General features: G+C 35.9%; 1 long non-coding RNA gene across 1 annotated transcript in view; it reads right to left on the bottom strand.

Annotated features, from left to right (window-relative positions):
* Positions 1-4,554: 4,554 nt before the first annotated feature.
* The window catches only part of LOC141728936 (uncharacterized), an 87,578-nt gene continuing 64,462 nt past the window's right edge, over positions 4,555-27,670 (bottom strand). Inside the window, exons 2-3 of the long non-coding RNA XR_012580191.1 lie at positions 16,597-16,689; positions 4,555-4,880 (exon numbers count right to left, since the gene is read on the bottom strand). This is a non-coding gene — a long non-coding RNA (uncharacterized LOC141728936). The remainder of the gene's footprint in view (positions 4,881-16,596; positions 16,690-27,670) is intronic.

Below are 27,670 nucleotides of genomic sequence, written 5' to 3'. Positions count from 1 at the left end.
AATCTAACACTTTTTGGAAATATTACAACAAGTGTACCTTCCAGAGGTATCTCAGCTTATTCCAGTATTATGTAATGTTCTCACAAGAAGACTGCAACTCGGTTTATTGCACATCTTTAAATTTTGACAATCTATTTTGCATGTTTGTTGTTTTGTTTTTTTTTCCTATCCCTCTTTTGCCTACCTGATACAAAATTTCATGTAACAGGATGAACCAGCCCTGGAATTGTGAGCTGTCATTTGTTATTTTGGACTACTTATCACACATCTTTTGCACATTCTATCTCTGGAAGGAGAATGAATTTTATAAGTGCATCAGCTCTAACGATTGAAATGTGGGCAAGTGATGAAAGGCTGTTACAATTCACTGAGCATTTTTCATTCCTTCTGCAGACTCATGTAGGTCATCTCCTTCCCTACCACTCCTCCATAATGTCCCAGTCCCATAGATAATTTTTCTAGACAGGATGCCCGTTCCAGCACTTGAGAAAAACAAAACATGGCAAACCAAAACCCCAAACATCCATTGGAATCATTGGGGAGAATAAATAGCTCACCTGAGATGGTTTTTGTTATCACAGGTTAACTTCCATACTATGGGACATCCAATCTGAAAGTTCAAAATGAAAGATAAACTGTTTTGAATATTTTGACCAAATATGACTGAATGATTAACCCTGAAAAAACACTGTCTAGCATGAAACAGAATAACAAATATGTTTTCTTCCTTCATCTAACCTTTCTAGCTGTGATTTTTGTCACTTAGCTAAGGTGGTATGTTTCTGAGGCTTGCAGCAGCCTCATTCATCTCTGTCCATTTATTGTTTCAAAATAATGTTTTCTGCTTTAATGATTAGATTTTCCATTTCAGTGCTATGTGTCTGCTTGTGTACTTGTCCCTTCTGTGCATGCCTTGTCAATGTAATTAAACATTACAAATGCCCATTTCAGTGTACTCTGGAGGAGAATACTCCCAGCAGCACTGCCAGATGAGATCCTCCAGCTCATATCACTGTAGTTAATGCACAGGCCTTTCAGCAACTGGCACAAGGGAGCGTATCCCTCCTCTCATCCACCAGGCTGAATCCAAATGTTTTGTTTCCTTTGGCCAGCTTTAATGCTCATTCTTCTCACATGGGTCTTGTTTTGAAATAGAGAGTTGTAACGGGTTGTGTAGCCTTTCTGTCTCACAGCAGAAAATATGTTTAGAAACAGTCCTCAATAAAGGCAGCTGGCAACTCATGGAAATGAATGAGGCAGCACACAGACAGTAGGGAGACTGAGAAGACAAGAAGGTAGGAAAAAGAAATTATTACTTTAGACAGTTATTTCTCTTTGCTGACTTAAAACTTTGCTTGGTTGATAATTAGATTTTCATAGTGTGGGGTAATTTTGTGTTTCCCTTTTGGAAGACTGAAGTAGCTTCAGTAGTTTTTAAGGAGCTCCTATGTAGGCCCCAGGCTGCCCATGAACATTAAAGATTTCTTCCCCACCCTTTCCCATCCCATGACAGAGTAGCGGGCCTGAGTTCTTCACACAGAAAGAGGAGACAAAACTATTCCTCATCATCTCCTGCTGGTAGCTGCAATACTTATGGGTGTTGAAATAAGATTGTAATTGGTATATCTGAGAGATGAGCTTACATCTAAACTCAGTAAACAATTTCTGGGGTTTAACTCTCCTGCCATAAATGCTGCTTATCTGAAACAATCATGTTTAAGTGATGAGACAGAAAAGAATTAATCAAGTAATTCACCATTCAGAATTAATCAAGTAATACACCATTCAGTAGTGGTATTCTGGACTTCAAAACAACTGTAAAGAGAAATCAGTGGTTGTAACTAATGCTTTTATGTAGTTTAAAACAAATATATTGCTGGCATAGAGAATAGAGAGAAGCAGAAAATGCAAAAGTTGTCGTGTTACAGTTCTTGGGAAAAGATAGGACTGGGTGTTTTAATCTTCCTAATTTATGATCTATCTGCTCATTTTACTGCATTCAGCTGTCAAAGAGAATATGTTCTTCTGCTAAAGAAGACTGCAAAGTTCCTCTGTGGAATTGCTCTGGGTTTTTCCTGTGAGAAGGTTCTTCGTGGGAGAAGACAGCATGGCAGATTCTGACCAGTGTGTACTCGTTAGTGGTTCTCTTCTGATGTAAGTTTTTTTCTGAGATTATTATTTTGAGAAGGGATAGTCATTTTCCTAAAAACAGATAAAAATTTCACTACAGGTGTCAGTTGCTTGTGAAAGATAACTTTACACTGCAAACACTTAGGAAGGGGTTTGTCTAAGTTCAACCCAAAGAAGAGCAATGACACTCCTTTTGAGTTCAAAAGCTCGGCCTGTATAAAACCTCATACCATTAAAATAGCATAGAGTTAGTAAGGAGTGAAATAAGGCAATAAGGGGTCTCCTCATGAAAAGGCTGTCTTTGTCCTTACAGAGTATGCACCTCAGTCAGTCAGTCAGACAGTCAGTCAGTTAGTCACTCTTTAGCAGGAATAATTTACAAGTGAGACCTGTAGATAGTAAAGCTTTCCCTTCCAGCCTTGTCCTTCTACACTCTCATTTCATACTTTCACCAGGTTTCACCAGATGGCTTCTTCTACCAGTACAGACATGGATGTTAAAAGGCAATTCACACTTTTCTTTGCCTAGGGTCTAGGAGCTCATGTGGGCTTCCCCCTCAGGCCTATCTGGTCATGGATTCTCCTTTACACTTTTCTTACAAGCTGTGACTATAAAACATAAATTCAGGTTTGGGGTAGACAGTGTCAGATGAGGGATAGCCCCTGGTTCGGGGTGGCTTCATTTTTCTGAGGAGACCTGAGTTTGCTTTAGCTCTATTACACCAGTTTGAAAGCTACAGCATCTGTGAGGAATTGAGAGTGAAATACTCTGCCCATGCTTTTGGCACAATATGCTTACCCCAGGGGGTGAGCTAAGTGGGAACTGGAAATACCAAGGCTGTGAGGGATCTCTGCGTTGCACAACGTTCATGGGGAAGGTATGGCCCTGTGCCGGCCCATCTGTGAACCTGGAGCATCCTGAGGGCAAAGCATGTATGAGTGAAACTGTCCCAGAAAGTGCAATTTTCCAGTCCAACTAAGCTTCAACTTGACTTCTTAAACTTCAATTTGCTTGTGAATTAGTGAGCTCCAATAAGCTGCTTCTAAACATGATCTTTTCCTTGCACTGTTGCATGAAAACCTCCTTCATCCTATGCAGGAGAGTTGCAAAGATCACCAACTAATGAAATAGAGGTAATTAATTTAATAAATTAAAAAATCTATTTCCCTTTTTTTCCCAGAAAGGTCTTGCAAGGATAACTCAGGGGGAAGAGGGCAGAGGAAAAGAGAGATTTCCTGATGAGATTTGTATTTACCTCCTGAGGCAAATGTTCTTTGAAATAATTTAAAGCAGCAAAATAAGCCAGTACATCTAAGCAAACTAGTAAGCCTTTTTTATCAGTAGCATTTACATCATGAATCACAGTCTGTGTCACAAATCAGGAGAGAGCAAGATTCTGCTGTATATTGTTTTCTGTCTCTCTCTTGCCCAGCATTCATTCTACAATGCTTTGTGCTTGTGTTTTGTTAAAATAAAATGTTAGGCACACTAAAATATATCTAATTAAAATAATTTTGTTAAAAATATGTGAAAAGCAAATTTTATTTCTATTTTTAAATTGTGATAATGAATAGAAAGAAAAGCATATCTTGACATAGTTTGGAGGACTTACCAAACCAATTTCCAGGAATATTTCGAAGTGCTTTATACTCTCTATTTTAATAAAATCTGCCATTATCTAGGACATTGAAACAGGGAATGCTTCTGGCTAAGATATAATTTAAATTCAGAAGAGTTTATGTGCCTGTGCATTTAAACAGTTCTGGTGCAATTTTCAACCAGCTCTGCAGATATGATGAAGGTTTATGCTACCCCTCTCTGTTTCTGGCATTTTTAGGTAATTTCTTTCCTGTTTTCTGTAATTTGATTTTTCTCCATTTCTGTTTTCCTCTACCCATCCATCCTTTCCTTCAAGCTTATCTTTAATGTCAGCTGAAGACCAGCATGAAAAGATATGATTACATTAGAATAAATTTGTCTGATTTTTATTATGACGACAGATATGAAGCTTATTTGTCTCTTGGGTATAATGATTAAATGTCTTCTTGCTTTTGCATTGAAGAAAAAGAATCTGAAGTTGAACAGCAATGTTGAATGTTTGCCCATGGGTCTATTTATCTTGACAATTTAACTCACAACAGCACAAATTATCAGTATATAATATAAATATTTCTATAAAAATCTATTTTTATAAATTTGACTTTATAAACATATGAAATTTAAGACAAAATTTAAACGATCTTCCTTGTTTAATCATAAAGTTGCTTCTTGATATTTATCTCAGAAGAGAATTTTTCACACAACTAATTGCTACTATGGTGTATGACAGATTGCCTTTTGACATTTTGTAACAGCAAATGCATAAAGGCAAAACAAGTACATTTTTTCAGGTTTTCTAACCACAAATAGCACATACCTCATGATCTCTGAACAGACTTAAAGTATCACCCGTCAGCAGCTAACATGCTGGGATAAATGGAGGAGCAGAGAGTACTAGATAGGCACACTTATGCTGTGCTGTTTAACCTAGAATCCAGGTCTTTTTTTCTTTTCCCAGCAGCTCATGTTAGAGTTCAGTGCTGATGAGGTGATACACAGTGTTGGTAGGTGCTGTGAATAAGCACAGTTAAAGGGATTTTACAGTGAAAACCTCTCATGGCTCCTCAGGCATCCCACATGGTCTGAGGGTGCACTTGCTCCTGCAGCAGTTCCTGAGATGATAGCAGGGAAATTTTCCATTCTGGGCAGTCCTGAGAGAAGATAAAAGAGACAAATAATTGTTTTTAATTTTTGTTAAATATTAAATCGTGTCTCTAAATTTTCCTTCTGTAGCTTAAATGATATTTAAGTTACTTCAACAGAATTTGACTAACACCACATACACCTCACATCCTTTTCAAACAGTACGTATATGGGAAATTTTATGAAAACTATTGGTTTTCTAGTTAGTCAGCATATTATCTCATATCTTGCAGAAGTGACAATCATGATGGCAATAAAATAAAAAGGAAATACAGTTTTTCATCACAAATAAAAGATACAGAAATTAGTTAAATATTTTATGCTTGTAATATTGAGATCAGTAATGCTTCTTGGAATTTAAAGATCTCTTACTTTATTGGATAAATTTTTTTTATCATAGCCTTCTCGAATTTTACAGGATGCAAGATGTTGTGAGTAATTTCAATCTTCTGTCTGTATCAGGAAGATACTCAGTTGATATTTTTTTCAACACAAAAAGTTCGTTAATATGCAGTCTGAGACAATATAAATCTTCTTGTTTTTTGGAGCATGAAGGTGGTGTATATTGATTGAATACTTCCATAGGAAGTATTTTAATTTATCTATGATTCAAGAATGTTTTGAGAAGAACACAACAAAGCTGTAATTCTTTCAGACTGTTTTCTAGACTTGATGTGCCTAAAAACTGAGCAGCCTTGGCTATGTAAGTGAGAGCGCCTAATCAGCCTTGGACAGTTTAGGTCTCTGTGTGTCACCAACGTGCTCATTGCCATGATATCTGCTCCAGCCAGGGGAGTTAATCAGAAAACTTGGAATGATGCAAAGTTACCCGAAAATTTTGAAGATCCAAAAGTAGAAATGCTGAAATGTAGCATGTGCAAGTAAAAGCTATGATAGGTGTGTAAGAGGTAATTGACCAAACCAGTAGAGCTGGTACTATTCATGTTTTTCAACTTTCGTCTATATTATGTTCTGTGTGTATGTTTGCACATAAAACCAATTGAGGTATGAAATATCTCTTTATTGTTTTTAGTTTACTATAAGCATAGCTACTACCTTAAAATTCTTTCCAAGTTGTGCTGACAGCAGGTGCTGTGGTGTGTCCGGGTGTGTTGACTCTGCATTGGCACCACAGAGGAGTCTTCTCATGCAGACCTTACACCTGGCCTAATTTCTTGCCACCTACCATTTCTCATGGAAAAGTGTGGAGTCTGTCCTCAATGGGCCATGAGATGCCCCTGGCAGGGGATCCCTGGCTGTTGAGGCAGGTGTTTTGTAGTCATGGTCCATTCCACACCCATGATGGAGTTTCCAGGTGGAGAGGCACACTCAGGCATGCTGGGCACTCAGCCTGGCGCTGTCCCTAGCAGCAAGCAATGGTGCTTGGCAGGCACTGGGGCCAGGCTGGGGGTTTCTGAGCTGGTGGTGTCCAGGGGCACTCACTGCCCACACAGTGTGTGAGGTGTGATGCCCTCCAGATGGCAAATCTTGCTGTGCCACCTGGGGCACTGCCATGCGCCACTGGGTGCTCCAACAGCTACACAATATTTGTAACTGGGGAATGTGGTATTGCAGTGTCCTCAGGGTGCATCAACAATTCAGTGTAAATGCAGCTGCAGGCAATTGTAGTGCAGGTATGTCCCCTGAGAACACCATTAACTTTATTGATTATTTAGCTGCTTAAAACTCTGCATATCCTTAAAGAAGGAGTCAGCATTATACAGCACTGGATTATGCTGGCTTGGTAGATGGCTGTTTTCAAAAATCCAGGACTTGATTTTGTATTCCAGTATTTATTGTTACGTTTGGTTTCCTTGCTGTCAAGTGCTCTTGTGACCTGATCACTGCTTTACATTTATTTACATTCTGTTAGAGAGCTATAACCTTATGGTGAGTAAAGAGCAATAGGCAGGCTATTTGGTGGCACAATAAATTTTGCTGGTGAACTGTAAGGCCATATTTTCTGCTTGTTTGGCCAGAGTGGCTCTTATTTCCATAGTCTATAGAATCTATCTCTTCTGTTTTGCAAAGACAATATATATTAAGAGTGTTTTCAAAGTAGTTCTCAGGAAATGTATGGGAAAGAAAGGAAGGAAGAAAAGAAAAAGAAGGAAATCTGGAAATCTACTTCTGACAGCCTATAAATCTGGAATATGATAATATTCCAGAGTCATAGAAAAAGTTAATAGAACTGGAAATTATATTAGCCATACCTATATATTTCTGTTACTTTCTGTCCATTTTTCTTTTATATTCATGTTATACTGCTTACTGAGATTATGATTGTGATGTTCTATCTTTATTACTTTGTGGCCTAACCTTTCAAGTCTGTGCTTTCACGGACTAAACAATAAATTTTGCTCTAACAACCTCACTTAATTCCCATATAAAACTGATGCTTCCTGACGCTTGTTCACTGATCTGTACTATAAATATGGCACCCATAAATTTTAGAATTTTGTCTCAATTGGTACATACAAAACAATAATAAAAGTCTATAAAGCAGGAAGCAGTAAGACGAGATTATTCAGTAGTAACTGCGTCTAATTCTGTTCCCCAAATGAAAAAGTATAATTCAAAAATGCCTTGAAAGGCAACATTTCCAAAAATTACATTTGCAATATGTCTGATTACTAAATTTCCTCTTTAGCTGGTACTTGAGGACTAAAGTGTTATGAAAACGTATGGATGGAGGGAAGGGTAACGAGGAACAAGACCTCTGTCAGTACCTGCGTGAGCTGTGGAGCTGTGTGTGAAGCAGCAAAATTAGTTACCCTCCTCTCTGAGAAAGTAGGGAGAGACAGACATGTCTTCCTCCACTGACAGTGAATGCAGTCCTGCCATAGGGATCCACAGTTAATGGCTGATACTGCCTAGCATGAAGCAAGGAGGGGAGAAAGGAAAGCTGTTTTTCTGAAAAAGAATCTTCCTATATTAAAAACTCTGGCCAGATTTTCTCATACATTGGACATAAATACCAGCCAAAGTTCAAATTTCATTTTGTAATAGTCTGTTGCTCTCTAGATTCCAGATGTGCACTTCTGATAGCAATAATGACAAAGCACAGCTTCTGATTAACACTAAAGATGCAACTGTGAATTGGCACTGTGACAATACAAATGTTTTTTGGACTGCTTCAGCTTTTTACCTTAGACCTACCCCAATCTGTCTCCACCTGAGACATTCAAGTAGTGACTTTCCCTTACCAAATTCCTGGCGGGATTTATATAGTTTTTCCCCATTCCTTTATTTAGTTTTTCTTGGGCTGTCTTGAATCATACTCTCTGTACAGTTAGATTGTTATTTTGTACCATCAGTGGCTTGAATGGAGACATCTTAAAAACAAAGATGTGGAAAGTGAGAAATCAATAGCCAAGGATTAATGTATCATTGGGAGATCATGTATAAAATTATACGCAGAGAGAAAATTGAGAGCAATTGAGACAACTTTGAAAGTTGGTTATCCTCCTGTCTTCATCCCAGGTTTTTCAATGGTATGGATCACAGATCTATTTTTCCAGAATATATTTATAATTAATAATTTCAAGTCTTGCAATAAGTTCTAGATAAAAAGGGCTGCATCACAAGAGCCAGTTTCAGCAGGAAAAATGATCTTCATTCTTTCAGCATTTATGCTGGCTGTTGGATATATTGTGAAATATTCTTTATTTAGCCTTTCTAAGCCTGTAAGAGATCTTATTAGTTTTAAACATAAGATTATTCACAATTTGATTAAATTAAGAGAAGTCCAAGAAGGCAAGTGTATCTTCATTCAAATAGAACCGAATCTTGTCCTATAAATATGTAAGTGCCTGTATGATGTCATTGTACAAAATTATGTTAAAAATGTGAATCCCAGAGAGCTGTTAATAGTCCTGCTGAAAAAATGTTACCTTAAGGATTCAGGAAGTTAGATCAGCTAAAATTAGGCACACCACAGAACTGGTTTCCATCAATTTTCTTTGCAATTTATTCTGGTTGTTCATATATCATAGAAGTGAAAGGTAAAAAATGGATGGATGAACTGACAGATGGATATGAAGAATCAGAAAATTAGTTTAAATTTCAGGATTTTAATAAATTAAGCATGACAAGCATAACACAGGAATGCATTATTTATTTAGTTCATTTAGCTTTGTTTTTATTATAAAAAATTGTCCGTACATATTGGAAATCTCATTTATTGCAGAATAAAAGAACATGAAGCTGGCGTCTGATGATGCCAAACCCGGAGCTGCAAGAAAACACACATTCTGCTGGCAGGATTAGTATGTGATTTAGAAAAATATGGTCATGATTTAAGAAACTTTTGCGCAATTTTACTACTAAATTGACAAAATAGCCTTTAACTGACAACGTTCTCTCCCCTCCCATTATTATTATTAGACTTTATGTAGGTAATAACAATAAAATTAAGCCATTTTGAACTAATAATTTTCATGCTGTTTGGTTAGGTGCTGGATAACATTTGGATATCTTTGTGTTATTCAGGGATAATGCATCATCAAATGTAAGCCATGACATTAACTTCTGGAGATTTTGTATATTATTTCACAGTGAAAAGAGGGTTGTGGATATCAGAATTTAGGAGAGGACCTCTACATGTAATTATTTTTCCATTCTCTCCTAAATTAATACATATATAAACATTTATTCCAAAATAGGAAGTTAGTTTCTTTTGTTCTTGGACTGTATATTTTGATATGCTGGCATCAAAAATTTTTATAGCCTGTTTTGGCTGCCAGGATAATCAAGTGTCAATATCTCTAACTATTCAATGATAGAACAATCTTTTCAGCTTTCCAATCGCTGAAGAGCTAAGTAAATACACAAATAATTTTCACATCTTTGTTGATCTAGTTAATTATAGTGTAGAGAGAAAGACTAGCAGCTGTCCTGCATATGTTTAATTTTTTCCTCTTTTTTTCCCTCCTGATTTGAGCCTCACATGACTTCTTAAGTATTTTGGAGGCTAATAGGCTGATCCAACTCTTTTTATCCATAGCAATCCATGGATATTATAACCTTCACAATAAAAACTGAAAAACGATGCTAGAAATATCTCTAGTATGAAAGTAAAATCCCAAAAGAAAGCAGATGCTGGGTGAATATCTTTTGGTGAACTAATTTTAAAGAGCTTAGACAATTAGCAGTAAAAATTTGGGCGCCAAAATCTTTTAACTCATGCAGGCCAAACTTACACTGCAATAGCTTAGCCCATACAATGGTGTTGATTTTTAAACCAAATTTGAAGTCCATAATTGCTTGTTTTACTTTTTTATAACTGTCAGCAGAGCTGGAGAATGATATATTTTTCTTAATGGTGAGCTAATGAAATTCCAGACAGGCCCACAAATTGAGATTGCCATTAAAAGACCCAACAGTTGCATTGAATGGGATATATTTTGGAAACTAGTATTTGTTGAACAAGAGTGGGTTCTTCCAGGTAATTAATCAGCTTGACTGTGCTTTTCAAAGGTAAAAAAAAAAAAAAAAACCCAAAAAAACCCCCACAAAACAAAAAAAAAAAAAAGGAAAAATACAAATCTTTCAAAATGAACATTAAAAATAATTTTATATATATATAGAATTTGGCCTAAATATGCTGACAGTCGGGCTTCAAGTTCTGTACAAACTTTAGAGTAGAACATAGTTTATGAAAGTTCCTATTTATGTTGTGTCATCTGTTGGATTACATTTTACTGATCTAAAGACAGCTTTTCTTTTTGATCTGCAGCAAATCTTTACAAGACTTCATAATTTGACAAGTCACTTTTGTAGCACTACAAAAGAAATGGCTTTTATTAAACAAATTAACAGCTGACAAAAAGTCGTAAGGCAAACTTAGGTCAATGAGGGAAAAGTACAAACAAATCCAAATATATCTATGAAGAAACCTGAAAAGAGAAGTTAAACAATTCCTGCTGCTGGGAATTCACCTGCCAAATTTTAGCCATGAGCAAGTTTGGCATGTGGAATTAGTTGGTTTTCTAGACTACTTCTCTAGCAACTGGAAAAAGACCAGCACTTCTGGTAAATATTTAATTCCAACTTGCTTTAAAGACCTCACCTGTAATGAATATTTGGCATATTTAATCAGCTTCTAAAGTGCTTCAAATAAAAAAATAACAACTTGACAAAAAGCATTCTGAGAAATACTAATAATGTTTAGTAAATATAGCAAATTGCTTATTTCCACTGCCATGAAAAACAGTAAAATATGTTTTTTTAAATGCATCAACAACAAAATGAGGGCCAAGGAAAATCTCAATTGCTTCATTGGGTGCAAAGTGGGGAACATTGCCACTAAGGATGTGGAAAAGGCTGGGGTATTTAATGTCTTCTTTACTTCAGTCTTTGATAGTACGACTGGTTACCCTCAAGGCATCTGGCCCCCTGGGCTGGTACTCAGGGACAGGGAGCAGAAGAAATTCTCGGCAATCAGGGAGGAAGCAGTGAGCAACCTGCTGTGACAACTAGATCCTCAGAACTGGAATTGCATGGGATTTGTCCAAGATCACTGAGGGAGGTGGCAGAAGAGCTTGCCATGATCTCTTTCATTTATTATCTGTCCTGGCTAACCAAGGAGATCTCAGATGACTGGAACTTGGCCAATGTGACACCCATCCACAAAAAGGACTGGAAGGAGGATCTGGGGAACTACAAGCAGGTTTGTCTTAATTTTTAGAATCATAGAGTAGTCCAGGTTAAGAATGAGCATTAAAGATTGTCTGGTCCAACCTTTTGTTGGAAAGGAAGCCTAGATCACAGAATCAAGATCACAGAATCACAGAATATTCTGAGTTGGAAGGAATCCATTCTAGGACCTTGTCCAATTACATCTTGAAAACCTTCATTGATGAACACTCTACCACGTACCAGTGGACAAACATTCTCATTGTAAAAGTTTCTTTCTTCTTGTTACAGTTCAGTCACTAAAATTATTGAGGAATTTCTCAGCCTAAATTAAGGTGCAAATGGGACCATATACCAGTGTCAATAATATGAATTTTATTGGATAGTAACTATAAGGGAAAGAAAAGGGGACAGGCAGAAATAGGGAAAGAGGAGCTCGGGGGATGTGAGGGGGGAGAGAGTGAGGTGGAGACAGACTAGGTAGAAAGTAACACCCCTCCATAGATCCTGATGGCATCCCATTGATCCTCATCTTCTGCTCTTCTTGATGGTTAAGGTCCCCCAAAATGCATAGAATCCAATGGGTTAATATGGGCTCAGGCCAGGTGGCAATGTCCAGGTATGTCTCCCCTGGTCAGGAGGGGGGGACAGTCTCTTGCAACAGACTGGATCTGTTACATCTCCTGCAGTCCTGTGGTGCAAGGCCTCTGGAGAGCACTTTGGGGCATCTTTGATGGATTATGACATCCCCTCAGCTTCCTTTCACATCTGTGTCCTGTGGATTTGGCCTGTGGGGTTGGGTGTTCAGCTGGGCCAGTTTGTGAAAGGGAGGATGGGTGTTCAGTGCCCCTGACCAGAGGTCACACCTGAAACCTCTTTCCCCTTTCCCTCATTTTGGGAGATGGGTCTGTGTAAACCTGGCTTCTGTGGACTGTAGTCTCCCCCACCCCAAACCCAGCCAGAGGTGACTCAGCACAGATCCTGGGTTTGGTTCTCTTCTGGATGCCTTTCCCCCCGCCTTGTTTGTTTTTTTCCTAGGCCTGGTGACTGAAGAATGGTTTTCCATTTATCTAATCAGTAGTCTGACTTCCAGTCCAAAGTTCTAGTCAGGCATCCTTTAGAGAGGGATGGTCTTTATACAGTTTACAACTTTATATCAATGTTTGGGGCATGAATTATTTCTGTCTCTGACACTTCTATACCCTTCACAGTGCAACTGGTACCCAATGGTCCTCAGATTCTCAATATGGCTCCTTGAGAAGGGAGAGGACAACCTTTGTCCTCTTCAAGTACTGGAATACTTAATAAATTAAAAAAAAAAAAGAGTAAATACTTCATAAAATGAGTTTATTCCTGACCTTTCTCTTCTCTAGGGATAAGACCCCTAACTTTTTCAGTCTTTCCTCAAAGACTTTTCTCATCCTGAAAAATAGCAAATTTATTTTCCAATGAATTCGAAAATAGCGTCCCACTCATACTCTAGTTTCCTAGACAGCTTTCTTTCAGTGACCTTGCAGGCAGAACTGTTAATTCTTCTTCAGGATTGTTTTCAGACAAACCAAAATATCTTTGAAAAATATCCAATTTCTTTCAGTGTGAAGTGTGCTGTTTTATTCTCTTTGGTATAATAAGGTCATAATGTAGATGACTAGGTCACCACTGTTCATCAGTGCTTACATGAACATCTGGTGATGTGATGGAATATGTGTATCTTATTAATTTTAAACTTTATAGAAAAGTCATCAAAATTCTCTTAAGAATGAAAAAAAAAGGCAAAGACTGAAATTTGATATTTATTTTCCTCAGCTTTGTTTCAATGACTGGAACATTTATATCATATTGTCAAATGTGCAAATTTCAGTTACCAGCTTCTGTGAGTTGAAAACATCTTTTTACTTGTAAAAAAAAAAAAAAGGGTATTTTTTCACAGAAGAACTCTTTGTTTACTGCTCAAGAAACAATGTGAAATATTGTCTGTAAGATTTCATTAAAATATCCTTAATATAATGGAAAAGTAAAGTCAGCCTGGAAGAAGGCTGGAGAGGGACTTTTTACAAGGGCTTGTAGTGACAGGACAAGAGGGAATGGCCTTGAGCTGAAGAAGTGAAGGTTTAGATTATATATTAGGAAGAAATTCTTTATTGTGAGGGTGGATAAGCAGTGGGAAAAGCTGCCTAGAGCAGTTGTGGACTCCTCATTCCTGGAAGTGTCCAAGGCCAGGTTGGATGGGGGCCTTGGTTTAGTGGAAGGTGTCCCTGACCATGGCAGGGGGTCAGAACTAAAGTGTCTTTAAGGTCCCTTCCAAGTTGAGTCATTCCATGAATGTCTTGCAGATGTGAAGATGTTGGTTCCTGTGTCAATGACTGGAATAAACCATCATAGTGCATCAGTCCACCATCTCCTGCTGTAAGTCTATCTGTCACTACCCAGAGATATCCCAGCCTTGCAATAATTGAAAAAATAAGTGATTATGGTATTTTACATCACCTACAACAAGCAATAATTAGTGCTAATTAATTGATTGACATAGTCATCTGTATTCATGTACTTCACACATTGGGGAAGGAGAGGCTGCATTACAATTCAAAAATTGTCATAATGTACACATACCCAGCACTTTTCTTCCTTGCAAGGCAGTAAGATGGCAATCTCTGGTTGGGTATCACTTTTTCCTGAACAAAAGTTTTACAGCTCCAAAAAACACCCATTAAATTCATGAAACCCTGCTGATAAGCTATATATATATATAAAAATTTTAAATAAGCAAAGGTAAAATTGTGTTTTCATCAGCAATTTTAATTACCAACTGAGCTTTGTATGTTGTGAGCAGTATTTAGCAATAGTAACACCTTAACTGAATGATGCACAGTGAGAAACGTTTTTACTGGCTCTTACCAAAAAAGTAGGAGCAAGAAGGCCCTGGTAAATTCATTGAATGCTTTTCACTAAGATTTCCATGGTTCTTTTACTTGAACTCAGCAAAATAAGAAAAGTCTGAATAATCATCATACATTCTTAATCAAATTATGATTAAATAGTATTGGGATAGTTTTTAAGACTAGGTTTAAGATGGTGTCTCAGGGATAGGTAGCCATAATAACCTTTCTAGCATTTAGTATTTTCTGCAGTAATTGATAACATATTGCTACACTTAATTGTTGGTCTTGATTTTAAGGCTACAGACTTCAAAAGGCCAGATTGCCTGAGGACTATAAGAAAAAAATCTCTGTGATTTGAAAACGAATGTTCATATCTCAAAAAGACTCAAATGCATTTATGCAGGTAATTAAAGAGGGAATTCAGACTGGATTTAAGACTGCTGACTTAGAGTTAATAATACAGATTTGTGTTTCAAAAGACTTTAAGTGCAAATATCAGCCCTTTGATGGGATATTACTATTGTTAATTTTTGTCCTGCATGATGTCATTTACTCAGCAACCTGATTCAACAAGTGTGTAATAAGGTCAACTGGCCTGACTAAAAAAAAAATAAAGACACAAATAAAGATTACATTCTAAACTGAAGTAAAAATAAAGAGGAAGAAGAAAATGACCTTCAACATTTTGCTAGGAAAATTGCCCATCTGATAGCCATAAATTAAAAATATAAACATGAAAGCACCCTTCTCCCAGTATACTAAAATAAACTGCTTGCTTCGTGTCTTTTCTTCTATGAATTTATGTAGGCATAATACTCTAAATCATGAAGATATAAAGCAGTACAGTTTTGCATGGCACTTCAGTGCATAAAACTAAAAAGCACTTTGCTGCATTCTCAATTTTTTTCTCTCAAATACAGACTAGAAAGTAAAACATATCACTTAATCACTTTGCCTCTGTAGGTGGTTAGTACTCTAAAATCTTTCTCTTTGTTACACATTATAAAAATAAACATTATTTAGTGTGATAATATTAAAGGAAATATTGGTGAATATGAAGTGGAGAGTTGATACAGCAGATAGTGAAAGTTGTATTACACAAATAAGTCACTCTATGAAAATGTGCTACTCAATACTTCTGATAATAATTAAATGCTATTATGATGCATCCCATACCTCATATGCCATCATATTTGTTATCACATTATCATATTACCAAAAGTGTAATCATATTACAGTATTAACATCTGAAGATCACATTTTGACAACTTTTTTTTCTGAAAATTAAATTTACAAATCTTTTTCGGCCCACAGAGCAAGAATGCCACTTTTTGGCTTTTACTTTACCTTCTCAAAGAACTGGCATTTTGTGAGTCAGCATGAACATTTTGGGTCAATTCTGCTAGAGTTGCTGCCTTGAAAATTTTATCTTATTATTGCTTTAAAAAAAATTCAATAAAAGTAGAAAGATTCTACTAAAATAAGATACAGAAGTGTAAGATTTCCAGCCTTTTGCCATTTTGATCAGACACCAGGATGGCTGGAACTCATTAGGGAAGAAAAATATGAAATGCTGCTGATATTGATATTGACTACAGATCTACAAAAGGTTGACATATATCTAGGAATATTTTCTTTTTTAATCTTCAGTATTTCAGTTAGGGAAAGTAATGCTCCTGCTGAAAAAAAAAAAGAAAGTAAACAAGATGAACTTAGCAAACTTATTGTAGCGATATTGCAAGTAAGCAGCAGGAATAATGAGCAAAAATAGAAGCAAAAGGTGCCCCAAGGGACTAAATTAGAGCCAAAAAAGTGTAATCTCATTTTCAGTTATTTGCAGGTCTCATTTTAATGAGTTCCAAGTGCAGGTATGGTGTGAGTATGAAGCCCTCAGACATCAGTATATCCATAAAGAGAGTGAGGAAATGGCTCAGAATGCCCACGTTTTTAAAGAATCTCTATATTTAGGGCTTTGCTGATCCCTGATATTCTTACACAGTCAGCCAGCTCTCAAGCAGTCTGACAGCAAGCCCTGAGTCACAGGATGGTCATGGGGAATTAATACTTTTCCATTGCAACAGACCTGCAATGGACTTCTTTCAGCAGATCTCTTTGTGATTGTAGTTAGGATTCCTTCACAAGTCCTTCTTGATTCTGTTTGCTGAATCCTACATAGTTTCTAACAGAATAGGAGAGGTATGAGACTCACACTGTCACTGGACCTCTGGGAGAATAATGAAGGGATTTATCTTGCAGAAAGTCTTCAGGAGACCACACTCCTTTGTAGAGTTCATGATAATTTCTGTAGAAAAAGAAAGAGGGAAAAAAATGATAACGTTCCTGTAACAATAGTCATGTGAAAATAGCTACAGAGAGCCCAGAGGGAATAAAGCATTAAGCTCCCCAAAGGATCAGGAGCTATTAAGCCTTTGCCATTACTTATCTAAGTAATATACGTGTAAGGTTAGAACAATAAACTTTTTATTTCCTTTTCAGCACAGGAAATAGTACTTTTGAGAAAATAATATAGGTCAGTATGTCAAAAAAAACCCATCACACTCCATAAAATAGGGTTTGTCATCTATGCAATTGGTCACTGTATTTCAAGAATCTGTTCACATGGAAGACAGGATGTTATTCATCATTGGATAAACCAATCTCCTTTACTTATAAATTCTGACACCTTAAGGTGTTTGTGTTTCCTTTAAATTTAATATATTATATTATTTTCCTGGAATTATAGTGACCAATTAATGTAGCTTTGTATAGATTTTCGCTTTTAAACAGGCAAAATTTATTTCTACAAACTTCATTTTACCTTAGCAACAATGCATAGGGGTTATTTGTCTCACTAATTTTTGAACAATAAAAGTTAGAATATAAATGTTTTTCTTTTTATTCAGTCCTTTGCAATTCAAAGGAGAAAATATCTGAAATTATTAATCTGAATCATTGTATAAATTAATTATAGAAATCGTTTTTTCAGGCTCAGATATAGAGTGTGATTTCTGCTGGAACTTAAATATATAGTTATTATATATATATATATACTATATATGTATACTATATATAACTTTTTTCAAGTACTTCCTCTAGTGTCGGGATATTTCTTCTAAACAAATGGCAATTGAAGAGGAAGTTCCTTTAAGGCATGAGTTCAAAATCAGGAAATACTAAAAGATTATTGTTCTGAATGCTAAAAAAAGTAAGAGTCAACATATTTTTACATCACTAGCTTTACTGAATGTGAACCACTCACAACAGTGATTGACCTCAGTTTTTGCAAAACTGCTCAATACTTCTGCAGATGCTGGCAAACATGAAGTTGAGACTTGAACAAAAATAGAACACCAGAAAGAAAGAAATTATTTCCCAACTTGTACAAAAGAAGTTAATTCACAAAAAGCATCAGAATTTTAATTCTAAAATTCTGAATTTTGAAAATGGAAGAATTTTTCCTTCTATCACTTTCATATCAGTAATATTACCATATCAATGGTCTCATTTCAAGTTAAATGTAATGTTACACTATCTAAAAATATCAGGTAACTTAATGGAAATGGCTTCTTTTTTTAATTTCACTGATGGAAATTAGGTGTTTAATTGCATTTTAGAATCTGAACATATGTAAATTTACAGTCATCATATAAACAATCATATATGTACTGACAATCAGTTAATAATGTTACATGTGAAATACAGTCTGAATACCTCTTAGATCATAGAAAGGCTTGGCAAGATGCACTTCAGTTTTAAAATACCTGATAAACTTGCTATAAAACTTATTTACAACAACACTGAACAGAACACTATAAATATGTATTTGGAAATAATCTAGAATTTTGTGAGATGGAATCAATAATTACTGAAATCTATTTCATCTCTGGTTTAAGATTCAATAGTGCATTACAGTGATTGTTCAAATTAGGGAAATAATTCAACAACTACATCATAGACCTGAGACTTTGCACTAATTGTGACTGCTCAGGTAGTTCATCCAACACTGCAACAGATTTCCCAGTTGAAATGGATTCAGTACATACCCTTTTGAAAAATTTATGGTTTAATGCAAACCCTTCATACTTCCCATATAAAGAATAAGGCTAATTTTCAAAAATAGCCAAAAATTGAAAATAGAGAACTCAAAATTTGACAATCAAGTCTTTTTTAAATAAAGATTTTGGGGTTCCTCTGTGACTTACCTAACACAAATTAAGATTCCATACAGGAGTACATAGAAACTGTTCTCATTAAATGCCATTAGGAGCCTTTTAGAAAAACTACTGGTTTCAGCAGCCTTACTGAGTGCAAGTGAAATGCTAAAAATATTTGGAAATGCACATGAAGTGTTCAACAAGATGATGTTACCCCTCTGAGCCTTTTAATTTCTTTACTGATGTTGTTTAAAAGGAAGAAAGAGTAGAGTCATCCTATTGGATTCAAGGGTAGTAAATCACATGTTTACAAATTTTACACACAATGTGCTCACTTGAATGCCGAGAATGATTGTTGGATATCTGTGCTGTATTCCAAAGATTAATTTCACTATTCGTTGTGATAAATGAAGTCATTCTGTAAAGTTGCCACTACCAGCACCATGAAGTCTGTTAAGTTTATCATTAGTTTGAATTATTTGGCTCCTGTTTTAAACCAAAACTTTTAAAATATTATCACATGGGCATGTTAGTATTTCATTGTGAGATTTCATTCTTGTAAGGATTATTTTCCTGTTTAATCTCTCAGCACCATATGCAATGTGCTAGGTGTGATTCACTGTCTATGTACTTCCAAGATTACAATATATGATGTCATTCTGAAAAGGTACTGGAACAACTGACTTTGTTTTGTTTACCCTTGTTCTGTCAACATTTACATTATTTTTGAAAATGAGCCTTTTTGAAAAAAGCCACATCATTTTTGTGCAGAATCCTTTGCCACATACGCACAACAATCTATGTTAATTACAGAGTATTTACTCTAGATTTTAGAATAACCAAAGTGTGCTGGCACTTCTGTTAACAATAGAAAGCAAATGATGTTTGAAGTTTATAAAGACAAAATCTCTTAAAAATATTAATTTTACTTTTTAAAGGTGTTATTTTTCTAAAGACTTCTGACTACTTTTTGGAGAAGATTTACTCACATGGAATTTTTTATCACTTTATTTCAAGAAAAGCCACCAACTGTATTCCTTTAAATAGCAACCTTAAATGCACTGGTGGAGCTGAGCTGTTCAAAGAGCGGCTGTTTCACAGTGCACCAGACATACTGACTATTTTAAAAATTTGCTGCTTCTAATATCTGTGCTCATTGTAATTTATGCCTTACAGTAGGCACAGATATTAGACAAGACATTAAAGAAAATCAACCAATTTTAAACTGTAAATCTAGAGCACCATCCTATGTGTACTTGCTATTTATTTATTTATTTTGCAGCAAGGTGCATTGCAATGAAATGTGAAATTGATGGCTAGACACTTTTCTCCCCATTAATCACACACCGTTGGCCTGTGCCATCCAGGAGCCCCCACAACTGACTTGATCAAGAGAATCAGGAGCTGTACAAATAACAGCAGGAATGCAACAACATAGCTCAGGCTAGGGGAAGGGGCTGTGAATAAGTACATGTCCTAATCCAGTGGGCTGGGACTCCACAAGAATTGTTACAGCTCTTTGCCACAACCTTGCTAATTTTCACAATAGTCTGATCCAAGGTTACACTGCTATCCCATTCCATTAATGATCTTGGCAGTTAAACCCCTGGCTGAGGGAAGAGATTGCATACACTGAGGGCCTTCACAAAATATTTTTCAGTGTCTTACAACTTCAATCTTCAGTCATTTTATTCCATTTATAAAACTATTGTCATCTTTATGTGTTTCTTTTATGTAATGTCTATATCAAATTTTGTTTATATACTGTATTCTATATTAATATTTTACAGCAATTTTCTTCTTAATTCAATGCTTTGCATTTTTTGGGAAAAACAGACTGAACTTGATTTTTTCTTGGTTAAACGTCTCTGAGGACTAACAATCAGGAGTAAAGACACTTTATGTAAGTCCCATGAATTAAATCCTTGTCATCAGTCATGGAAAGGTAGTACTTTTTATACCAGCTGTTATGGCTGAGAATAAAATAAAACGTCAGAATCATGAGTTCTGCTTTAGAGCTGAAATAGAAATTGGTATGAAACCCTACATTGTGACTGAATTAGGTTAAAGAAATCTTTTTTGTTGAAGATCTATTGCGAACAATTGTTGCTTTCCAATTCTGTTAAAATATAGAGCAATAATACTGATAACCAAATCCAAGGCTCAAATACTGCTTGAATGTTCCAGGAGAAACACAGGATCCACATGCTATTTTATAACTTCACTGAAACAGATTGGAAATCTTCAGTATGTCACACCTAGACCAGACGGTGATAGTGTGACAATCAAAACCCGTCCTCAGACAGGGAAGTGTAGATCGGTGCCACCTGATAAATAAATGTGTTACTTCCAATTCTATTACAGAAGTAGTGAAAATGTGTCACATTAGCTTAACATTGATTCATTGAATGCCTTAGAGGAACACTGGCAGATTGCTTTAATTAACAGATGTACGAAGGCTGCTGATGTTTTTCAAAGTGAAATTTCCTTGCCTCTTGCTGCAACCTATCAGGCTGTCATTCTCAGGTGACAGAATGACAAGATATCAGACCAAATGCTATAAAAGCTTTTCATTCTCAGTACTGTGTCTAAATATCTGTGTTAACAATATGTTCTTCTTCACAACCATATTTTAGTCTTTAGTCTTAAAGAAAAAAAAGGCAGTGACTTCCTGTCAAAAAAGTCAACAGTTGGATCTTTTGACTTTTCCCACAAGATGAAGTAGACTGATTATAATATTCTTTTGCTCAAACATTTATTTCATTTAAGCAACAAGCTGCCTACATATATGAATTACATTTATGCAGGTCTGCTTCCTGATTTCCACTCACCTGACCTTGTAAAAAACAAAAGGCATGCATGATATCCAATCTAACAGAGACATCCACCTTAAACTCAAGTTTGAGATGTCTAGTAAGAGTTTCTCTAATGCTATGTCTTTATATGTAATTCAAGTGTTAACAAAAAAATCTAGTCACTGAGGTGCTTACATCAGGCAGGCAGAAATCCTTCTGCAGTACTTAAAAAGTCACCTTGATACTAATACTGAAACACCCAATCCTTCAGTAGCTCAGATCTCTTCTGAAATTTGAGCAGCTGGACTTAAATTTTAGGTTCAGTTCCAATTCTATTCAGAAGCATGAATTAACAAATCCTGATGTTTTGTATATCTGCATGTGTGTACATGTATCTGGGAGAAATGAAGCTCTGTCTCCTCAGCTTATAAACCATTTCAAAGGATGAGGTAATAATATCTCCTTCAGGCCAGCTGTCATGAGATCATTGTCATTTTGAGGAAAAAAACAGAAGAAGAGAGAATTACAAGTTTTGTTGCATGTGACATACTCATTGTTGAGGTTGATGAGTTGGCCTCAGATATGTGCAGACAGGGTGCTGCTCATGCAGAGCTGTGTCCCAGACCATGTCATCCATGAGAAGAATGCCTTGGAGCAGATTGAGCCAAACTTTAAACAAACATCCTATTTCATTCTGCATGTTAGAACTGTTTACAAGCCCAAGGCCTTGAAAAAGATCATTTCAGACCTTCTTATTTCCCTCTCTCTCTCCCCATCTGTCTATTTATCTAGCAAAGACTTAAGTCTGCAAACAAATATGATTGTTGATGAGGGCACAGCTTACAGGAGCAGTATGAACATTGAACAAGACGGAAATCTAGTTCAGTAGTCACAATAATTTGGATATTGGTCACTGAGTATTTGCCTTAAGTCAGTTAAATTCGAGAGGAAATAGACATATTCAATTTAATTTCTCTTTGTGGTGTTCATGAAAAGCCATGGCTGAAAAGAATTTGTTATTGGGAAAATTCTCTGTATACAAATGAAATGTTCTGTTTTGGTAAACAGCCAAGAATATTAGCAAAATTGTTTGTATTGTCCCACAGGCTTTGAGCCATTCCAGTTACACCACACAGGAAGGTGACCATGAAACTTAGAGGTAATTCTTGGCAGTTTTCCTGAGCTCTATTAACTTTCATAAGGAAAATGACTGCAGCAAAATAACAGGTATATAAACATGTCTGAATGGAAACCAGGTATTAAAGAATTCAATATTACAACTATAAACACAGATGCTGCAAGATATGTATTTGATTTGCATTGTTATAACCTCTCCAATGACTGATGTATCATTGAATTATATGGAAATATGTATTCAATGGAAAAAAATGCATAATAGCAATATAAAATGGATTGGCTTTCTTTCTAGCTAATGAAAGACTTGTCATAACTAGTGTTTAAAAAAAATCAAAGAAAAGTTGTGGAAGCAACAGTAATTTCCAGGAAAATTAAAGTTGTATGCACATAAACCCAAATAATTCCTGAGAAAGCCAGACTCTTATATAACAGAAATAGTTTTGTCAATAAGAAAATGTATCTGAAGACCATTTACCTGCTTTATTGACCAATGATGAAGTATAGATGAGAAATTAAAACTATAATAAATTGAAAGATTTTTAGCTGAGTACCATCACATAACACATTCACCAGATTTAATTTTCTTAAGGTGGCATGTCTTAAGTCATTTTTCTCAGGGCACCAAAGTTAACACATTTCATGATACTCTGAAAAAGCACATCCAAGAAGTATTTTAAAAAACAGAAAACTGTCTTTAAAATGTCTTTTTACCTTGAATATTTTCACAGATAACTACCTAGGAATTCTTACCATCAAATTACTTTTTAAAATTTTCTTTTCAAGTGTTTTTCTTCTTCAGATGATGAAATTCAATATTTTAGCCTATGTGGACGTTAATTTGTTTTAACATATTTGGTGTGATAGAAAAAGACATAGTTTGGGTAAACTGTCATTCAACTTAAAATGGGGTGAAAAGCAAGAGATTTGGGTACAATTTTTTTTTTTTGTTAATGATAAAATTTAAAGACAGAATTTGTATTTTAGGAAAGAATTCCAAAACGAAACAGATAAGGAAAAGAAGGAAAAGAGGAAGAAGGAGAAAGTTGGAGGAAAGAAAATAAAAGAACAAGAGACTTCACCTCAAGACTGCAATGTGGATAAGATTTCTCTCCACTTAGGGTCCTAGAGGGTCTGTGATTTGTGTCAGGACCCTAAAATCAATGGCAAATGGTATGGCTGGATTCCTGGTTTGTCCTCAGTATTACACAGTTAAATATACCTTGACCTATTTCTTAGCCTCATTTATTTGAAAAATTAATAAGCTAACAAAAAAAAGAAAAATATTTTTGTAGTTTAATTTTATTAATTACTCCACAATGCAAGATAAAAATTCATCTAGCTGACAGTCAAAATAAAGAAAAAATATATTTGGTTTCCGTTTATGTGTTAATCTTCTTATCTTGCACTTGATCACACTGTTCAACTCCTTCATTAAGTCCAAGCAGAGACAACACCAAAGTGCCTCACAGAGTAAAACAGATCGATGACTCAGGGTCCCATACTGGGAGAGGCCTGACCCCAAACACTTTCATTCGGTATCCTGCTGAAATCTTTACGATTTTTCTTTGCCTTTTCTTTCCCCTTCACTTAATTACTGGCTTGTTTCTGCATTATTTATTCTTCGAGCTTATGTGAACATGTGAAATGGGGCATGTCTCATTGCAGCATTAAAAAAGAATGTTTTCTTAGAAAGAACTTTATAAAGACAGAAGTGCCATAACTTCATATACTTGTTAGTAAAAGACAAAATTTCTTTATGTTCTTTCACAAATAACTGTGTCTCATAGGTATTGAGTTTGGATTCATAATTTGCTTTGCTGGAGGAAATCATGATTTGTTTTACTGAGTAATCATCCTGTCAGGTCTCATCTACTCATATTTACATACATTACATCATGCCCTAATTTAAATAATTTCATCTACTCCCCTAGTTTGTATAGGAATTAGAAGCCTTCCAGCTTGATTTTAAGGACTTTCTATAATTGTATTCCTGCCTAAATTTGGAACCTTGTTTTCTCTTTTTCTATTCACTTGAATTTATCTGGTCACAGACTTTCCCCTAAAGTCACTGTGTACTTACTATGCATGAAACATACTATGCATGAAATTCTTGGGAGGGAATTGTCTATTAAAACTGTCACCTGATAGATTTAAAAAATTTATCTCTGAATCCTTAAAAGAGTTAGGGATTTGCACCTTTTCCTTCAAGACCTATTCAAATGTCTCTAAAGAATAATTCTATTAATGCTGCTCAATAGTAAGCAAACTATAACTGATGTGGGATCTCATTCCCAGAGAGTTGAACAATGCTGTAGTCACAGACCTGTCAACACACACTTTCATGTGATTTTAAATGATTTTTTTAAAAAGTATGGATAGTATAATTTTGCCTTTGTAGAGAGAAAACTGCAGGAGGGCATGGGGAAATTTCAGTATATGTTCTGTCAGCACAGTTACACTGCAGTGAGTACAGGAGTTAAGTATAAAATATGCTATTTTAGATATATGAGGAAATAAGCCATGCATCATCCCATGATTAAAGGGATAAAAGCATTGTTTGTGTACAGTGTTAGTTCCCCATGTTCCTAGATACAGATCAAAAAATCTTTGAGAATGCATGATAAAATTTCTGTTCATTACTCCTTCTTTTATGTTCAGTTCATCAAATTGCTTTAATATTTAGTAACTGAATGTCTTAAGAACCTCAAGTGGGGAAAAAATATATAGATCTGAAAGACTGTATTATTCCTCCAAAGGAAAGGTGTAAAGAACTCTCCAAGTTTCTTAAAGGCACATAGAGAGCAAATCCAAGTGTCATTTTTGCTGAAATCAGCAACTCTTTTCACAATGTATGTAAATGACATACACATTCTAGCTGGCCATTGCAATATATGAACACCTGTCAGAGACTGAAATAGTTAATGGCTTAAACATTTTAAGATCACCAAAAGACCTCTGTCTACTGTAGCAAACTGCAAAGAAACAGCTGCTCATCTATTGAAGCCCACCCCCCCCCTCCGTGTATGCCTATTGATCTGGACCTCAAAAGGACCCTGAGGTAAGAAAAGGTGGTTCTGTTGTTCAGCTATCCCAGGCTAAAGAGAAGAAAGTACCCGCAAGTGTAAGAGATGGAACTGCTAACCTTGACCACTGCAGGAAACCCCAGGTGCTTTGGGAGACTGGTGCTAGTGGCTCAAGCAACTGGCTGGGTGCTTTGCTAGTGGTGCACGCAATGGCCTCCCAGCTGCAGAGGGCTGTGCCTACCTGAGGAGACAAACTGGTATTTCAGATAAGGGAAATGGCTGATAAAAGGCATGATAAGACATCATCCTGTGCTACTGGGGACATTTCCACCTAGACTCTGTACAACAGAAACCCAATGAAAGAGGAGTCTTGTGGACTCCCCATCCCACCCCATTTCATGGGTAGTCTGCAACCACTGGAAGACCAGAAGGAGAGGCTCATTGGGATGTCATGAGAATCTATGGAGTGGTGATATCTTTTTTCTACTTAATCTGTATCTCTTTCACTCTCTTTCTTTCTTCTCCCCCCACCCAGCCCCTTTCTCCATCTCTCTCTCACTCTCTCTCTGTCTTCCTCATTTAATGTTAAATAAAATCTGTACTATTGACTTCAGCATACGGTCTCATTTGCACCTTGAATTAGAAACAGGAATCTCTCTAATAATTTTAATAATCGGATCTTAATGACACCATCCTTATTTCAGATCTCTTCCCCTCTGCTGACAAAGATAATCTTAGGAAGGTTCTTTGTGCTATTTTACAATAGATCATGGGTGCACACAATTTACTTCACTTGTTGTTAAATTATATGCAAAAGAGTAATGAAAGCATCTAAACTAAATGAGAATATCCATAGTATCAGGTCATATGATTAGTAAACAAAGCTTTTATAAAGGATAAAGATGTAAAGTTCTGTATTTGGGGATGTTTACTGAGTCTCTAAAATATTGTCTATTCCTGTATAAATTGATCATGCCTTGACCTCTTCCCCTATTTTTCCTTTTCCCTCACTCATGTTATTCAATACACAAAAGAAACACAATGGATATTTTCATCCAAAAATATCAGCTCTTCTCTGAAGAGATGAAAACATCCCTACCATCTCATAAGAGTGTTTTGTTTACTTTTTCTCTTATTTTTAATCACTAATAGTTTTAAATTACATGGAGATATCCAATTATGAATAGCAATAGACATAATGACATCCCTGGGCCTTTACAGAAAGTCTCCTAAGTTGTCCTCCTTTTGTAAACAACAGAAAAAGAGAAAACAATTAGAGGAAATGATCCATTATTCCATAAAGTTCACAGGGGCAAAAATTTCAGCCCTTTCTGCATCCCTAAAATAAACAAATAGAAGTGAATTGAACACAGGGGAGGAACTTCATTACATTTCCTAATAACAGCATATTTGAGAGCCCATTAAGAGCAATACCCAAATAGTCTCCCCTGTCAAGATGTCATTTCAGAGAAAAAACAGAGGAATGAAAAAAGGATAAAGCTTTTGGAAAGATGGCATTTTCCTTTTTTATTTTTATGACTCCTTTTATTAATGCGTGTTAATGCTGTCCAAAAGGACATTATCCATCAGTTTTTTTGCTTAAAGAACCATGACCACTCCTAAATACATTTACATGCCTATAATATAATGGACTACACATACATACACCAGTACTTATTCTTCACTAAATGTAATAATTTCTGCTTTCAAAACATGGGGGCAGACATGGATTCTCCTCAGAAATCCAGCTTTAGATGTACGAGGGCATGAGGCAGGATGCAAGCTGAAGCAGGCATCTCTGTACAGCCTTTTTCTCAACTAGTACTAACTCTGGAGGAGCCTTTGGGTGTTTTGTTGTTATCATACTCAACAGTTCTGTGATTATCTCATATGTAAATCTCAACTAAATGCAGAAATTGTGATTTTGTCACATATCTTTCACAAGAGATAGTGACAAAGAGATCTTGTCTGTGATCAGACGCTGCAGAATAATTCAGTGTTATACTTTCTTTCAGAGCATGGCAACAGTGCAAGGAGGAATCCTTTCCTTGATTGGAGAGTTTCCAATTGACTCTCCTTCCTGTATTTCAGTAGTTCAGTATTTTGGTACTCTAACACAGATCTTGGGACTATTTACTCATTTAGGCCCTGTGAGCATTAGATTGGTCTGGTAG

The sequence above is a fragment of the Zonotrichia albicollis genome, chromosome 4, assembly GCF_047830755.1.
Source record: "Zonotrichia albicollis isolate bZonAlb1 chromosome 4, bZonAlb1.hap1, whole genome shotgun sequence".
Lineage (NCBI taxonomy): Eukaryota > Metazoa > Chordata > Aves > Passeriformes > Passerellidae > Zonotrichia > Zonotrichia albicollis.
Note: the sequence above shows the minus strand (reverse complement) of the source record. Positions and strands in the feature narration are given on the sequence as shown.